The 19,313-nt window shown below is 30.3% G+C and overlaps 1 protein-coding gene across 1 annotated transcript in view; it reads right to left on the reverse strand.

Annotated features, from left to right (window-relative positions):
* Window positions 1-19,033, reverse strand: part of LOC106681029 (uncharacterized) — a gene marked incomplete at its 3' end in the record, with an annotated part of 68,197 nt that extends 49,164 nt beyond the window's left edge. Inside the window, 1 exon segment of the mRNA XM_067053579.1 lies at window positions 18,894-19,033.
* Window positions 19,034-19,313: the final 280 nt, after the last annotated feature.

The following is a 19,313-nucleotide window of genomic DNA, read 5'->3' on the forward strand; positions in this document are numbered from 1 at the left end:
ATATATAGAGAGAGAGAGAGAGAGAGAGAGAGAGAGATTTAATAAGTTATAATTTATTTTCCATTGTTATTGTTATTATTTAAATTGGCCATAATCAATAAATTCACTTGTGTTAATAATGACAGGTATTTTCGCCAAGGCGAAAGGAAAATCGTATTTCTTTATTAGCAATTACATTAACAAGGGAAAGTGCGTGAAAATGGCGTGTTGCAAGGACGGACGGTCATCGCGTCTTTCATCTCCGCGGATCGATAAAAGTTACACTTTCCGATATTTTCTAATGTACTATTTGATGACACGCGAACGTTCCTAGAGACTAAAGAGGAATGTCTACTTTCTTTTTGAAAATGTACTCGTTAAAATAACTGTTATACCAGTAATTCTTAACTCTAATTATACATTAATAATATGTGTAGTATTTGCAAAAGTTAGTTATATTCCCTGTAAATATGAATTTGAAAATCTATTCGAAGGGTAAATTTCCTCAAATGTTGATCATAATACACATAGTACAAGATCTTGATGGAAAAAAAACTCAGTTATTTCAACGAAGTTTTAGATTACTTTAATGAAATTTGCGTATCACTAGTCAAAATTCATGAGTCTGGGAAGTATAGTTCGGGAGAATACATTATGGCATCTGTTTCCAAATCTTGAAAAAATAAATAAAACATCATTTAAAGTAGAACAAATTTATTTAAATATAAACCTTAATAGAGCTGTTTTGAAAAATCAGTAGGTAGTGAATTTATTGTGATAAATCTTTATCTCACAAAGCATGCGACGTTCAGATGTCTATTATCACTCAAATCAAAGCTAGTTTAATGTGCTATAAAATAGTTTATGACTCTTATCTTCGTAGGAGTAGTATTTTTCACGATTTATGCCATAATATTGTTAATTTATTTTTGATGATTTCTGGATTTTCGGACAAAATTTTTAATTTATGAAGAACTACATCTCAGGAACTATTGGACATGTCTGTCAGCAATAAATTAAAAATTGTTTAATGTACTATATAGTAGTTTATATTAGTTGATATATTATTTTAATGATATGTATACTTCTTAAACTTATTATTTTAATGACATAAATTACTTCAAAGCTATAAACTAGTTGTAATTTGAGTGCTAATAGACATCTATACATCTAATAATTCCTGAGATTTAGATTTCCCAAAATAAATTCACTTATTATTCATTTTTAGTACATTTTTCATGAAATGGTACTTTCTAAAAAAGTATATCCCAGGAACATTTGAACATAAATAGCTCTTTTAGGCTTCATATTTTATCGAATTAATTTTCTTTAAATGATGTTCTACTAGGCTTTCTAGTGTGTAGGTATTTTAAAAGATACGGAGCTTTTACTGAACAATTATTTTTAACATCTGGCAGACTCCAATTTCTTTATTGGCAATGTAATAAAAATTCAATAAAGTGCTATCAAAGTTTTCGTCATATAATGTCAATTTTTTCGCTCAGGCTCTTCGCTCTAGATAGGGCCATTATTATGACCAACGGTTACAAGCAATATAGTTTTGTAAACTTGGCATTTCCTCTAACCCATTAAAAAATAAAACTTTTGTTTCAGATGCCAGTTAGTTAGTAATAATAATAGGAATATCTCTTGTACACAAGAGTTTATCTTACAGTCTAATAATTATTCTCCTTTAATAAATGTTCCAACTTTTATAATTGCATTCGGATAATAATTACCTAGGTCATAGACCTAAACCACTATAAACCATAATTATAAAGAAACCTTCACTTGAGGGTTGAATATGACTAAATGCATGAACATAAAAGTGGAGCAAGTATTAGGGCTAATGAGGCTCCATTAGAAAAGATGGTAAGATAGCTACGGGTGGGAGCATTGCAATTTTTTATTGCGATAATTAGATTACAATGCTCATGACTACTTCACCTTAACGTTGAAAATAACCTAAACTTTAATATATATATATATATAATTTGACCGGAATCATGCTCGACTTCCAAGGGCTCCTGAACCCACAGGGCTGACTCACGACTAAAGTCCAACAGAAAGTAATTATATGCCACAGCCGAATTCGAACCAGGGTCCTTGGAGTATTTAGCATAATGCCTTAACACTGAGCTACCCACTCCCATTTTATATGTATATATATATTTTTTTCCCTTTAAGGTAACCCCATAAAGAGATAGTTTATTTCCTTTATACATGTTCCATGCTATGAAAGGCATACTACATATATTATGTGTTTACAATACAAAAGATTTGAGTTTATATAATTTTTTACATTGCTTATAACATTTAAAAAAATCACATAATTAATTAATAATAAAAAAAAAAAGATGAAGGAAAAAAAAATAATCAACAAACACAAGAGGTTTTAGATTGCCTTTGTATAACTACTCAGCTGGTTAAAGTCAATTTGTTTTATGAATTTTAGCAAGTCTGTATTAAATTTAGTAGAAAGTATGCGTTTTGGTTCAAACCAATTACCTTGTTTCAATATTACATCTTGTATTAGCTCAACTCTTTGTCGCTCATATAGTTTACATTCATAAAGTATATATCTGAAGTTGTGCACTTGTCCTTCTTCATCACACTTGTCAGTCGTCATAATATTAAATCATTTCAGTAATATTTTGTGTTGCCATGTTGTGTAAGGAATTGAGTCAATGAGTATTAGTTTGTGCTTATGTAATGTATTTGTGAAGGCTGGGTGATTTATTCGAAGCATTCCACATTGTGTTCCAGCTAGCAACGAGCTCATTGGTGATGAGATTTCTAATATGGGAGGTGGGAGCCTTAAGAGGGTTGTGGAATATATATGTATATTCATATTAATACAACTTGGTGTTTCTAGAGGTGGGAATAACCAATAAGAGAGTAGTTCTTGCCAAAAATACAACATTTTATCAACAATAACCAATCTGCAATGCAATCAGGAAATCTCGTCACTTCCCATCTAAATCGGATGCTTTTGTTGTTCATTTTTTCTTCTTTGGTTATTCATAAAATTCGTTAATATTTTGTATTATAGTATACAATTAGAACTGTTAATATTTTTTAGATATGCAAAATTAATGGTGCTTTAGAGTATTTTTTTTTTTAATTTTACACGATCGTAATACTTTCCCTTACTATATAACTTTATATACATTATTTTTCTTAATCGTTTATTTATTCACCTAAGTTTATTTATAAAAACTTAATACTTAATTATTTTATTGTATTTTTCGTTATTATTATTCATTTTTTTTTAAAGTTAATGTGTATATGTAGTATGGTTGTGTAGTTACATACTAATACTTATTGCCATTGGCAGAATATGTAATTTAAATATAAGCTACTAAAAAAAAATCTTCTTTATGATCATTGCCACAGTTCATGCTCTCCTAATAGGGAATTGGGAAAACAGAGAAGATTGCATTGCAATTGCAAGAAGAAGCATGCAATTGCACGCCGTTAATTTGGTGTAGTTTACTTCTTAATACCGTTATGATGTTAATGTAAAAAATTTAAAACTTTAAGACATCTTGAAAAAACCATTATTTTTCTTTCAGGGAAGGTAGCCATGTGAAACAAGAACCTCTCGTCATTATGCAGTGCCTCAATATCAGTACTACGTTGATATCCAGGATCGTACATCCCTCGGTTCTCCAAACTCAATGGATTAAAAGAAATCAAGAATTGAGAAGTGCGATTTCTCCAAGGTAGATTAAGCAGTTTGTAACTGATATCGGTGTAGAATTAAGTAATTATTAAAGGAAAACACATTGAAGAAGTAATTCATGATTTTTCTGATGAAAAATCCAGAAATGTTTGTATTTTAGTTCTTTATTACTTTTCAAATATTAGATTACATCTAGTTCTATTAAGACTCATGATATAAAACAACACTCATCTCGAAGGGAGAGCAACACTTCTACCAACTTGAAGTGAAATCAAGTGAACTTCAACGGGATAGAACATATCCAATAACTTCTAAAGCCATTAACCCAGATATTATAATGGAACATAAAGAAATCTATCGTATGAAGTAGATAATCATGATACCACATCAGAACTAACGATAATGACTTAATCGCCCTCGGAATCATTAGAGCCATATTACATGAGTATAGACCGTGACCAAGGTTCATTGTCTTACATTAAAAGGCATGAAATGCGCTATCTTTGCCGCGAGATTTTAAGGTAAAATTAACGAGTCTTTTTAAGGTCGACTTCATAGACGGAACTGAAATAAGCCAAAGAGAAAGAAAAACTTTATTATAAAAAGTTGTACTTCCCAACTCTATCGGATTGCATACTCACTTAAAACTAATTCGATATTATTTTTACATATTACAAAATATAGGCATAATCAATTAAATAATATATAATAAAGAGCTAGTAATGACATTTGTCATAGTAATGACTTTTTATGTTGTTGCTTTATCACTTTGGTTCTTTTATTTTATTTTTTCTTCTTTCTATACTTCATTTATCCTTTTTTTTTTTTTTTTTTTTTCATATTTTCTCTCCAACCCAATGTATATTTCCTCCCTCTTTATCATTAATAGAACAAAACTAAAATAAAAAATGCAAATAGTAAACATTTTCAATAAATGAAAATATAAACAAGTCATAAAAATGAAATATAGTTAATATATATAGTTTTTTTTCTCCCTTGCAGTTCTTGTCCATAAGTTCAGATAGGTTTTATTATTGTTTTGTAAAGAAGTAATTTGTTATTTATTGAAGGCTGTGATTTTTCTATTTAGTAGTCTATATAATTCTCCAAACCGTCCGTACATGTGTTTAAAGTCCAGTATGAGGATTCAAAGTTAGCCCCTAACCGAATTATTACGCTATGGTAGTCATTTAATGTTCTTATATTATTATTACTTTTTAAAAACTTTGAAAATTGCTAAGATTGACCATTAAGAATTTATAGATGAAAAACAAAAAAAAAAAATTCGAAAATCATTTAAATTTTTACTTTATCAAACTAATTAGCTGCGTTTTGGTGTCAATGGTGGGCTCGTGAATAGTACTATATTTTTCTATCTTTCTTGTTCATCAGCTTTAAATAGATTTCAAAAAGGCTTACGATGTCGGCCGGTTCTAAAACAAGGCGATTCTTCATCACCTATCTTATTAAATCTAGCGGTTGAATACGTTATTAGAAATGAAATACGTAACTTTAGGTGGTCAATTACTCATGCTTGGGTATTCTGATGACTTGGTATTATTAGATGAGGGCAAGGAAACTATAAAACTGAACACAATTAAGTTGATAAGCTCTAGTAAGGAACTAGGACTCGAAATAAATACGGATACAAAGTGTTTGGCTAGTAGTAGAAACAGGTTATACACCTATTATTTCGGTGATACACCTATGGGAGGAAATATATTTGAACAGGTAAAGAGGTTTAACTATTTACATTACATGGTAAATAGAAAAAACGAAAGTTAAGGGCGGAAAATGATTGTTATTTTTCAATCTCGAAATTGATTAGTTTCGTGCCTTTTGTCCAAAATATAAAAGTTATAATTTACGAAACAATTATCCTTCCCACTGTTCTATATGGATGCGAAACATTTCCTCTTACAGTAAGGGAAGAACAGCGCATTAAGGTTTTTAAAAATAATGTATTACGTAAAATATTTGGACCGAAAATGGGTGAATTAACTGGAGAATCAGGAAGAGAACACAACATTAAATTGAGGAAACTGCACCAGTAAATATAATTCAAGTAATAGCACTGAGGCGAATAGGATTGGCGTGTAAAGTTACAGGACTTAATAGCGGACGGATTTCTTAAATACTAATAAGCACTGAAACGACGGGTAAATGTCGGAGTGGTAGACCGAAACGTTGATGGGAGGATTAAGATTGATTAGTAGATTTGGGTTAGGAGGGGCGATACTGGACAGTTTTATATAAAGAACGATTGGTGGTATCGGGTTCAAACCTTCGGGTTATTATTTGTTATTACTATTATAATTATACATAAATAATATTAAATCAATAGTTGTTGATCTTTAAAATATTCATGATTTCTGTTCTTTATGCTTTCATGGCTTGGTACAGTAAAAGTTATATCGACAGCTATATCGACATTATATTATTGACATGGCATATATATAGCGAGAGTCGAAAGCTCACAATGAAGGTTACGGGGCCAGAGTGAGGAGGAATCTAGGCTACGGGGAGCCTCTGAATGTTAATTTGTTTAATGTTTTATAGCTCCTTCAAGGAGCAAACGGCCCTCTCAGTCAAAATTTATACTAAATAAAAATATATTACACTCGTATTATTTATCTTTGGCCATTACTTATGACATTCTACAAGATCTTCTTGAACCCTATTGTGTATGAATATTTTGTATTCTACGCATATTGACGGTAGAATTGACGAAACCTTTCATGATTCGTTACTGCACCGAACTAATTAGTTGTTTAATTACCGTTTTATAACCAACTATATTTTGTGTTCCATGGAATCATATATAGTAATGTGTCTGTTTTGGAAAACAATTGAAAAAAAATGTTTTTTGTTTAAGACGATTTAGGATATAAGTTAAGGTATCTGTTCTACGCTTAATCAGACTGAATACAATTTAATATGGTAACATTTCTCCTAGGGTTAAACTTAGAAGTTACAACCAAAAAAAAAAAATCGCTACTTCATTAAATTAATTAGCTTGTTGATAATAGTAAAAGATAAAAGATGTTTTGGGTTTATGCATTGGGCTCCTGTACTAAAACATAATCCGCTTCAGTCAGAAGTTTTGGAACAGGTAACGTTTGTTTATCCGTGATCACAAATGATGAATCTTTAATCTCCCGTTATGATTGATAAAACTGCAACCTTTAGACCGATGGTTCCCAGCCAGTGGTCCTGGGACCACAGTTAGGAGCCGAGCATCTTAAGTGTGGGCCGCGGGAGGAACGGGAAATACATATTTTGTGAAACTATATTGTTTCCGAGAGGCGTGGCTGATTGCTAAGGCACTGTGCTACTAACTTCAAGGACCCGGAGTCTGAATCCGGCTGACTGATAATTATTTATTCTATTACTATAGCCATGAGTCAACACTGTGAAATTGGAAGCCGTCCGGGGTCCACCCAGGTTCATAAAGTTGTTACCCTTAACTGAGGATAAATCTTGCAGTCGAGCGTGATTTTGACCAAATCAACTTAAAGCAAAACCGTTGGTCTATACAGTGCCTACTTGTATTTTACTGCAACCATTTCTCTTCATGGGTTTTAGTGGTACAGATTTTATTTTTTATATTGTTTAATTGTTTTGTTAAGAGTTTAATTATTTACCTTTTCTGATTTTTAAGCGTTAAAAGCAATCGACTGCGAATTGAATTATAATAGTGCTTCATCAAATTCTCTTATTTAAGCAACCTAACTTCAACCTCAATCATCTGAAAAACATATATTTTAAAAACCTTGAAAAATATGATTTGCTATTGCTAGACACCTTTTATTCTAAAATCAATTAAAAAATCTCGCAGGTTCAAGACTTCTAAGTAAAAATCAGGGTTTATTAAGAATATTATGACAGAAATGCTCCAAAATGTGTTATTGTAACTTTGAAGTTAAAAATATTTCCATTGCTTCTCTTACGAAATTTTGAATGTGCATGTAAAACAAATTATTAACTTGACAAATAATTTACTTATTTTATTGTTTGATGCAGAACATACAATAATGCTTATTTTACTATATTTTTCTGTTTGTTTTATATTTATCTCATATTTCTTCTTATACTTTCATCTATCACTTTATATTTAATGTTCATCACCTATCTTTTATATTTTTATTTGTATATATTATATTCATCTGTTACCCCCACATTACATTTCATTTATTACTTTATAATTAATGTTTTATTATATAAATGTACACACATTTGTGGCACTATTCGATTCAGTATATTTTTGACTATATTATATTTATTTTATCCATTCTTTTGATTTTATTTCAATTTTATATTTTATCCATTAATGTAATTTTTATGTAATTTCCCCCCTTGTTATGTATATTATCATTTGATGCCTGCCTATATTTCATATTTCGTGATATTATCTTTACCTTAATATTATTTTATATATTTTACCTTCAAATTTAACGTATCTATTAACCACCCTACTCCTCTATCTTCTTGGTTTCATGTCATCTTTATCTCATTTTTGTGTTTACTTCCATTCAGTAAGGCGGGTGTCCCATTTTGTTCATTCTTTCCTTTTTTATCTTATTTCCCTTATTTTCCCTTATTTCAATGTATAATGTATTTTTATATTTCCTTTTTATCTATTTTTTTTTTTATTATTTCCGTTTGTATTTTTTTTAATGAATATTACAATCTGCCACAAAGTTGTTGGACAAAGTAATTGTGATAACTGATTACATTCGTACGAAAATAAAATAATATAAGAATAAATAAAAAAAAAAAATACTAAAAACAAATAAAATCTCTCTCTAAATATATACAAACAGGAGGATAAATAAAATAAATATAATCAAACTACGTACATGAAAAAATAAAATAATCACCAGTAGCATTTAAACTCTTATATACAATATTTACCTCAGGATTCCTGAGCCCACTCTATCCCCCGCCTATGAGGGGTAGAGCAGAGTCCTTTGAGATCCCAGCGCATCCCTCTCACCGCGTCACTGGTAATGGCAGTTGTCATTAATTGTCTAATACATTTCTGTAATTGTTGTTTATTTATACGTTTCCCTATAACTCTTAATTTTTGTTTTTTGTATTTTTTTTTAGCCCTGATGAAGCCATGGAACGTGGGACGAAACGTTATCTTACTTTAAATAGTTTAATTACTATTTTTATTTTATTTTTTTACCGTGCTCGGACTATCTTCCTTTTATATATTACATACGGTCAATCAGAAATTTTCCAATTTTTTATTTGTTAGAAAAAAAACATTTTCCAAAGATATCTCGCGGACATCTCAGTCATCGGCCTATAAGGTTAATAAGAAGTCGTGTGCTTCGTAATTAGGTCATAGGAGTGCGGATGCGATTAAAACTGTAAATTTTCTAATTTCGTTATAACCAGGACCAAATCAATTACCCGGAGGAAAATGCTCGTTATGATATCAAGAGAAAACCCGGACTTGATTCGGGCTAAATATACGATAGAGGGACTGGTCCAAACTGGAACACTGGCCACTCAGCACCATCTAGAGGATACTCGCCTGTAATTAGGGCTACAGTTACCTAGGACCATTACAGCTCATCAGGCGAAAGGAGTCCATGCCGTTGAGGCGGTCAGTCGAAAAAAAATTCATAGCGGTTATGCCCAAATATCCGGTTAGGCTGGATCTTGAGTTATGTTAGAAAAAATAAATATATTGTTTTTTTACCATAAATTAATTTTATTTATGGTACTAAAGTTGGATACTAAGTTTCTCCCCACTATAAACACTCCACACCAAATGGAACGATGATCAAAGTGAAATCCTGGAGGGGTCTGTAGCTACTAGAATCCGGGTCGTGGGTTGGGAAAACTGATAGAGTGAAATAATGGACTGCACAGTTTTGAAGCAGTAAATCCTACGTCATATATTACAGTAGCGAAGGCGTACCCAGGATCAAAACTAGGAGAGGGCAAGCCATAGTCAATCAGATTATAACATTTCAACACAAAAAAGGCGAATGATTCCAAAATTTTAAGAATGTTATAAATAATTGTCGTAGTACTTTATTGGTTATTATTATAATTAGCATTTTCTTGAAAAAAAAAAAATTATTAAATTGCAATTTTTCCCCAAATATATAGGAATGGGGGGAGGGGGAGCATCTGCCCTCTCCTGCTCCCCGTTGGGTACGCCCATGCACGGTTGAGCCCTTTTCCGACTCTCAGGAAAGATGGCGTTGACAAATCTCATGGACAGATGACAAATCTCAATTTCGATTCTAAATTTTACTAAAACATTAATTTTTATTAAAATCAGAAACTGTAGCGAAATTGATAAGGAAATAAAAGAAAGGTTAAAGACGGGAAATGCTTGTTATTTTTAGATTTCGATATTGATACGAGCTAATCAATATAGAAATTTAAAAATGCCTTCTGTTCAGAAACTTAAAAGCTCGAATTTACATAACCATTTTTCTAATGCAAAAATATTACGTCAAATATTCGAACCAAAAAAAGGATGAGTTAACCGAAGAGTTTAGAAGGCTAACCAACGCTCAACTGAGTGAATATAATTGAGGTTATGACATTGCGGTGAATAGGATGGCCGTGTAATGTTGTGGGATCTAGTAATGAACGGATCCCTAAAATGTTAATAAACACAGAACCCCGGGTAAACAGCCGATGGGTAGACCGAAAAGTAGATGGGAGGATTGTATCAAGACTGATCTGGTAGATTTGGTTTTTACTAGGCGTCATAGGGTAGGCGCGTGTAGTCAGCGATTGGTAGTGATTGGATGCCGGGTTAGCTAAGCCCTTATTAAATTATTATATTATCATATTATTATACAATTATGTTAAGAATACAAATACCTATTGATGCGAATAACTTCCAATGTTTGTACATTAAAAAAATATACATATATAAATAATTATTTGTTAAAATAAATAAAAAATGTATTGGATTTTTACTAATTAATTATGTTAATATTAAATCAAATATTAATATTAATTAAAATTATTAATTGAGAGATGATCCGGTTTGTGATAAAGAAAAACAATTAAGAAATAGTTTCTATTATTTAAACTATTTAGAGTAAAAGTGATGTAAATCATTCTGTTCTCATCTAAATTAATAAACATAAAAAATATAAATTTAATTGATTAATCAGTCGATTAACTAAAAGTGAGGGACAACTTCGTGACTAGTTAATTTTATCACAAAAACCCTGCTATATTTCACTAAAAACTTCAACTATCCCTGAAATTTTAAATACCTCCAATCTCTGGGTTTGACTTACACCACTTTTGCACTGACATTTATTAATAGCTAACGATTCAACTCACTCTGCAAGGCTTCATTGGGGCTGTTGCGATCAGTGGAGGTGTAAATGCGGAATGGATAAAGAAATTTCCATAGATTCTTTAATTTTCTTGAGCACCATTTGTCGGAGAGTTTTTGTTCCGTCATTACCTATTGTATATCATATCAGTGTATATCATATCAGTGGCAACCTTGAGGCTTTAACGAACGCTGAAGAAAAAGGAATCATCATAGCACAATCACACCTATGCTTCACTGACCCTAACTCACGTAAACTAAATTACAAGTCCATCCACTGGAAAATTCACCTTAATCACGACCCAACATGATATCTATTGTGTTCATGAAACTACGCATCAAGATGGATTGGAATCAGACATTGGCACTGCCAACTTAATGAAGATAAATCGAGTTAATTAGCGTTTTAAAAAGAAGATAGCATTATGTTAGCAATGAAGATACCCGGGACACTCCTGAGTTTCGGTGAACAAGTTCATACGTACCACTAAAAGAGAATCATGCATGGGTCTATTTGAGTATGTGAGTATTTAGTATTCTATAACTATTTATTAAGTTAACTTTAAAATATTCACTTATTATGTGATTCAGTGTACAACGACGTTACAATAGTTAAACGAGATTATAACACCAACAATCAATGATAAGAGCCGGGTTTATCTTACCTCGGAAACATTTACTAATAATGAGAAATAATCTATGAAAAAAAAAGAAGAGTAAAAATTAGTTATGAATAACTCCAATAAGTTATGAATAAAATCCGTACCGATATAGCCCATGAAGGGTCAGGAGTTCAGTACATAAGGAAGTACTATTTTTCTTGAATAACGGATTGTGTAAGGAGGTGATTTCTTCAATATCAAGCTTAACCGCCAGATTTCTCCCTATATCAGGGTACCCAAAAGAGGTTTTTGTCAATCAGGTGTGAACAACGAAGAGACCTTTTCTTTGGGGTAAACTTTTCCGAACTGTCAAAGTGTACCAAAAAGATGAACCCAAAAAGGTCATCGACTTATCTTGTCACTTGTGTTTGCCATCTACGGCTTGTCATTATCTTTCTCAATAACAAGAAGATTGAAAAACGGAGTCGCCTTTTTCCTGAACATTTATCTTAAATTCTTTTTCTGAACCACAACAAGCAGAAAAATGGTCACCAATCTGTAATGGATTTTATGGTCACATACCAAATTTAACTAATTAATATTGCTTTTTGAACTATAATGTGTGTATATAGTGTCAATTACGTACCAAAATCTGTACTTGTACTGGACACAGAGGAAAAAAAAATAGATTTTCAAATAAATGTTTTTGTAACTCTTTGAACCAGTCTGAAGCGTTAAAAAAAAGGGGCTCATGCTTCAAAGTTTTGATATACAGCATACCAATGTTGTTGTTTTTTTAAAAAATATTTGTGCATTAATTATGAATTGAATTTCCAGTATTCCATCCTATTAACTATATTATACAACGATTCAAAATAAATTTTTTATTCATTTTAATTTACAACTGTACAAAAAAAATCAATAAGTAAATTGGATAAATGTTTCAAACATTTAAAAATCTACCACCCAATGGTGGTACTTCAAAATTTTTTTAAATTAGAAGGTTGCATGGCCATTTTCTTTTCAGACGCCTCGGAGGATTATCAGGGATTGTTAAGGGTGATAGAATAAGAACTAATGGGTTAGGATGGGTAAGGAGTTTGAAATGACAAAACGCATATCTATTTCGAGCCAAATCTACAACGAAAGGGATGTTAAGTTCTTTGTGGATGAGTTTATTTGTGACGTAATAAGGAGCATCAAGGATTTTACGGAGGATTTTGATGGTTTGGTAGGGCCCTAGAGCTCAATTCCACATGTCCAAATTGGCCTGATTATAATAGTGTATAATATTTTTTTGTGGTGAATGTGAAGTTTAGAGCGTTTGTCAAGTAGATGTTGTAGCAATCGAAATCTACGAGCTGTTTCTTGTCGTTTCAGTCTATTATGGAGATTTCAAGTAAGTCTCTTGTCAAGATGGAGTCCTAAGTAGCGAATCTGAATAGAATAATTAAATACATAAATTCAACAATCAATATGTATTGTTATATATCGATTTATTACTTAATCGTCTGAGAAGTTTATTAAGTTATTATTATTATTGAAGTTATTAACCTTGATTGAATAAATAATTAAATTGTAGTTATGTACAATAATTAAATTAGAAAATATAAATACAATCATTCACTGACTATATATTAAATTCATCAATAATTAAATGTATTAATTTATATTTTATTTAATATTTTCATACCGATTTAGCCTACTTAGATGCCAGAGAGATAAAAACAAAATCCGGTCCAGCTGATGAAGCTCACGGTGGGCTGGTGAAAGGTGCCTCGGTGCAGGGCAAGGTCAGGGCCAAGTTCAAGGCGGCTTTTTGTGGGTCAGTTAATTTTACTCTTTGTTGTAATTAATTCAAATACTAGTCAATTAATTCACAGGAATGATTGGTATGTTTAAATTTATATTAAATTATACTTAAATTTGTATCTATTTTCAGCGCTAAATAACAAATTTACGTTTATTAATACGGCATTTAAAAAATCAGGGTTCGTTATTACAGAGAAATCAGCAAAATAAATAAGTTCTTCTTTTTTAAGAGTCGATGGTATTAAAGATTCAAGGGATACAAATTTCAAGAGCTTTAGGTAATAATAAAAATTAAATTTAAAAAATATATTTTATTAAAATAATACATTATATTTTTAAAAAAATGCTAAGTGTATTGTAAGTGTTATTTGTTATGGATCAAAATTATGACAACATTGACTTGATTACATTTATTCGGAAGATCAATTTCAAAAAAATCTATAACTCTCATTTAATATTTGTATAATTCATATTCATCATATTATAGGTAAACATGTAATTATATAAGATAGTATTAGACAGTTTGTTTCGTTTAATTTTTACTATTTTTTAAATCAATGACTATAAATTTTTAATAATTAATAAATTGAATATCATTATTGTTTTATTTAATTCTTTCAATTATGTGTTAGCAATACTTCTGAAGTATTTGCTTATTTTTAAAAAAAATGTATTATGTATAAGCAATGTGTTTTGAAGTTAGTATATTTTTTCTTAATTTTTATTTTTAATTTTATCTTGACGTGTGTATATATTTACATGACTACCTTTTTGCCTTTTGTTTGGTATTTTGTACTTAAATAAACATAAAGAAACTATGGAACAGATTGGACAAAATTCCAATTGTTTTAAAATGCGTAAATTCTTGCCTCAAGCCATTCAATTCATCCATTATCTTATAACGTTGAATTATAAAATGATCTGTAAAACTTTACAAATTAACAAAGGTGCAATTTTAAAAATGTTTATTTAACGTTTAAAACAATTTTTATTGTTTCTAACTTATTTAATTATGTTTCTTCATTTTAGTTATTTAGTCTGTTTTCAATAGTCTAGTTATTTTTTATTTCTGTAAAGCTATTTTTAAAAAAATTATGGAGCAATAATAACAAAAGTATTTAAGTTTCCTTATTTACAAGCATACGAATTTGAACAACCCAAAAATAGATACATAAGTGAGTTTACAGTTTCCATAATGTGTCATGTATTTGTCTCAGTCACGATCAAAACGAAAAAAAAATTCAAGCTAAGAAAATAAAAACTCAGTTCAAATACCTCTCTAAAATTTAGAAAGGTTTGTTTTAATGAGAAAAAATAACAGATTTATTTCTTTTTTTTTAAGTAATGAAATCTCAGAGAAAGGTGAAATACATTCAAACCGGTTTTTTTTTTGGTTTTTTTAATTTATACTAACATAAGGTAAAAAAATATCCGATATTTTTTATAGTTTCCGATGCATCGTACAGAATGTACTTTCTTTTAATGGGTTATGAAGTTTCGAAATTTTTTTTTTTACAATTTCTCATTTGGATCTAAATAATTATTTAATGTTCTTTAGTTTAATTTTCGGCAGTCCAAAAATGTTGACTATGATGAAACCTCTAATTATAGTTTATAAGCATTTAAAATCTTGCTCACAAGTATATTTTATTTATATATTTTGTAAAAAAATATGTATGTTAATATATAAGCATAAATTCTCTCAGAATTGCGGAATCCCAAAATGAAAACCGCAAAACGCCTGTCATACCACAACCCAATTGTTAATGTTCTTCAATTTCTTTCACCAACTTCCTGGGAACCCATCTTCGGTAATCTTCTTGTTAGGCACGCCTTCAAAAAGGAAAGATGAATTCATTCCTTTCTTGTACAGCTTTCGGCAAGGAACCTTTTCTTCCTCAGATGTCTATATCCGATCATTACAACTTTCCAGATCAGAGTTTCCCACCATTTGTCTTGGAAAAGGAATCGAAGAAATGAAGGTGTACAATGAAGAAAATTGTATTCTTTTTTTTCCTATCATCATTGTAACCTTAATATCATCACGATATTTTGTATGGAAGTAGTAACGTAAAATTATGGTGGTGAATTGGATCACTAGATATAACGGATATATAACTTCATGATCTCCATAACTTTTTTATCCAACAATGAAAATAAAAATTTCCTGAAACTAAGAGTAGCAGTGAACGAATAGATTTATGATTGAAAAATTTTGATTTTACTTTAATATTACTGTAAGAAAATGTTTGTAAATAAAATAAAAGTATTTGTTTGCAAGCAAAGAATACATTTCATACTTGATCTATAAATTTCAGCAACACAGGTTTAATAAAAATTTGGGTGGATCAATATGTAAAAGAATTAAAAATACTTCAAAATCTCTCAGATTCTCCTAAACATTCTTGGGACCTACCCAACCTCTATAAAATGAGTAATTTTAATTGAGGAAAAATTTGGTGGTCGGGCGTTATCTTGAACGAATCACCTCCTTATATGACCGATGTTTCAGGAAATAGTACTTCCTTAGAAATTACTAAGCACCTGACTCTTCATTGGTTGTAGCGGTGCAGATTTTAAAAAAACAAATAAAAAAGTAAATGTATTATGTGTAATTGATATGAACCCTTATTTCTATTTGGCAATGAAACATTTTTGAAAGAATATGCATCGGCTTCTTGAGAACATAAACTAAAAAAAAAAACCTAAGGCCAAGTGCTAGATTGTGGAAGTGCAATAATTTCTTTATAATTCAAAAAATTAAAAACATTCCCAATTAGCATTTTTATTATATTTGTTTATTTTTTGTTCAAATAAACTCAATTATTTATGGTTGAATCCCCATCGAAATAAGTAAAAAAAAATTATTAGAAACGTTTTCTTGAAAAAAAAAAAAGGTTAATATCATCTTTTATAATACTATGAGTCCTAATTATTGTTAGGTCGTATTCAAGACGTTCAATATTAATGATTATAAAATATATTTATTGGCTATGGTGAAACTATAAAAATCGTTTTGAAAAAAAAGTGTTTGATCAATATGGTTGGCAAGAACAAAATGGTTAATAGCTCGTAGAAAAAAAAAAATTTAAATTTATAATTTGGCTGGAGATGAGAAAATGACATATAGAAATTATTGATTCTATTCCGTTTTACATTTAATTTAATTTAAATTGTTTTCTCTTGTCTTTCATCATATTAAGTTTGTGACTGCTTATTATTTTTATCAAATATTGTTATAAATAATTTTTTATTTTTCAATATTACAATATTTAATGACGGGCGCCAAGGTGTTGATAATGTTATATAGGAAATAAATTGTTTGTAATAATTTTATAGAATAGGTGTAATACAGTTATATAGTAAAATACCGCTTATCCGGCCATCCCGATTCACTGGTGATAAAAAAAGATATACATAATTTAATAAAACACCAATTCGATAAAACAAAATAACTAAACCCGTGACTATGTGTGACATGTATTTAAAAAAAATATTATATTATATTAGTTATATTAAATTGGTCTGATAAGTTAAATTTCATCATCCATTAATGTATATATATAGAGAGATTTATTAAGATTCATGTAAAATATCATGAGCATCTATATATTACACATATTCAATATGTGATTTATGCAGAAAATCGATATTAACATCTTGCAAAAGAAACTGATCATTTATATATAGTTATTAAATTTATTGAGCAGTATGAACGGAAAACCACAAGGCATGGCTACAAGAGAAGATAGAGACATAACTCAAATGACGAAGTACCTTCTTCTGCAGCGTCCTCGATACCTAACCGGATATGGCTTTTACACGTCAAACTTTCTTTCCCTCCGACCACTTCCGGTGAGGTCAGCATTACAGGGTTGACAGCCGATGGAATTTCTTGATATGGTAAAACAAAAATTACGAATTTAAAAAAAATATTTGATCATCGATGACTATTAGATAGTGCAGGCATTGAAAAAGCTATAATTTTTACTCATTGTTCCATGTGTTTACTTTATCACAAGCATAAACCATCTTACCATTTGAAAAAATTTTACTTATATTTATAGAATAGATCCAAAATCTAGGATTTCTCCTAATAAGGCTGATACGAAACTTCTACCGATTCTGTCAGCGTTAACCTACCCTAGAAAAACACACTGAATTTTCAAGAACTACAAAAATTAACAACATTAAAATAATCCAGAATATTTCATAAAACGCCGTTAAACATTTAAGTACAATAAAATCAACCGATTTCTTCTTAACATAACTGAAAAAAACTCAAATAAATCATAAAATTTTCAACACAAATAAAAATCGCACAGAATATTGTTTAATCCATTAATATTACATTATTAATGGATTTCAAAAGGAAACGGCAACTTGACCATCTTACCTCAAACCGACTGTGAGCAAGCAAGAAATACCCATAATTTTATGGAGAACATAGCAGATATATTAAAAGTAAAATGTTGTTAATTATATTAACAATTAATATATAAATATTGAATTAATTTTTAAAAAATTATATGATTGAAACCACGTATTGAAAGAAGAATCAACAAACAAAAAGTGAACTTTCTTTTTAAGAATTTTCATTTCGCAACTTTAACCAAAGCTTCAACATTTCTGTATCACAATTAGATAGTGTTTTTGTCCCGAAATTAATAAATGATCGATATTGCTTATAAAAAAAACACACAAAAAAAAGGTTTTTCCTTTGTTTAACATAAATGATTTTATCATATTTTTTTATTTATTGAAATATAACGGAGTAACCTCCATAAAATAAAGTGACTACTTACAGAGCATTCTTTGGGCATGCAAGAAATTATTTATTGAACGTCATAGTAACGTATTGAACGTCATAGTAAACGTCCGAAGGATAGACCGAAACGAAGATGGGAGGATCGCGTTAAAACTGATTAGTAGATTTTGGTTAGGAAGGGCGTTACAGGACATCTTTATATAGAGAACGATTGGGGGTATCGGAATATGATTCCTGTAATTATTATTATTAGCACATAAAGCTGCTGCCAATATCGAAACATGATTTCCAAATGAAGTTGTTATACTATTTTAGTACCCACATCTTACAGAAATTTGCTGTACGCATTAACAACGAGTTATCTGTTAAGTTACAACTGCCTACTGACAGATGACATTAAAGAACGCTCTAAAAAAATAAATATTAATGTGACCTGATGACGATTTCGTTAGCAAGCGCTGAAATTTATACTTGCCCATCAGGAAATATCTATTATCCGAACAATGAAGACCAATTGCATTTTCAAATTTCCGTACAATAAATAGTTTATATTGAAGTTCATATTATGAACCGCTCACAATTTGTTTTTATATCAGGGATTAAAAAATAGCGACCATTCCGCATTGAAAGAGTTAAAAGTATTGTTCGAGGAACCGGTTAACAGAAAAGCGGTATCAACATCACTCGCCCATAACAATAACAGAAAATACCCTCACTCACCTGAAATAACCAATATTCCAACAGTAAATCCTAGAAGGGGAGAGGTTGAACCGAAGTTCTGGTGAAGGATAATCCAGGACAGGCAGAGAGACTTCTTCGGGCAACTGCTGGACTAAGACTGAGCTCAGGAGTCCTGGAGATGTAGGCTACTGGGACAGTGGAGGGGCACTTCTCTCTCCTCAGTCCTCCAGTCATAACTTCACTCAGGGAATCCTCCAATATATATATTCATTATATTAATTAATTAAAATTATTATATTAACTAAATTAATGTAAAAAAAATTTAAAATCTGTACCACTACAACTCATGAAGGGTCAATAGTATAATGAATTCACTAGACCAACGATTGTGCAAGGAGGGGATTTGGTCAGAATTATTCTCGACGGCCAGATTTTTACCCAGGTTTCTCACTTATTAAG

Source organism: Halyomorpha halys, unplaced genomic scaffold, assembly GCF_000696795.3.
Source record: "Halyomorpha halys isolate HHAL.00 unplaced genomic scaffold, Hhal_1.1 Scaffold305.1, whole genome shotgun sequence".
In the NCBI taxonomy this organism is placed as follows: Eukaryota; Metazoa; Arthropoda; class Insecta; order Hemiptera; family Pentatomidae; genus Halyomorpha; species Halyomorpha halys.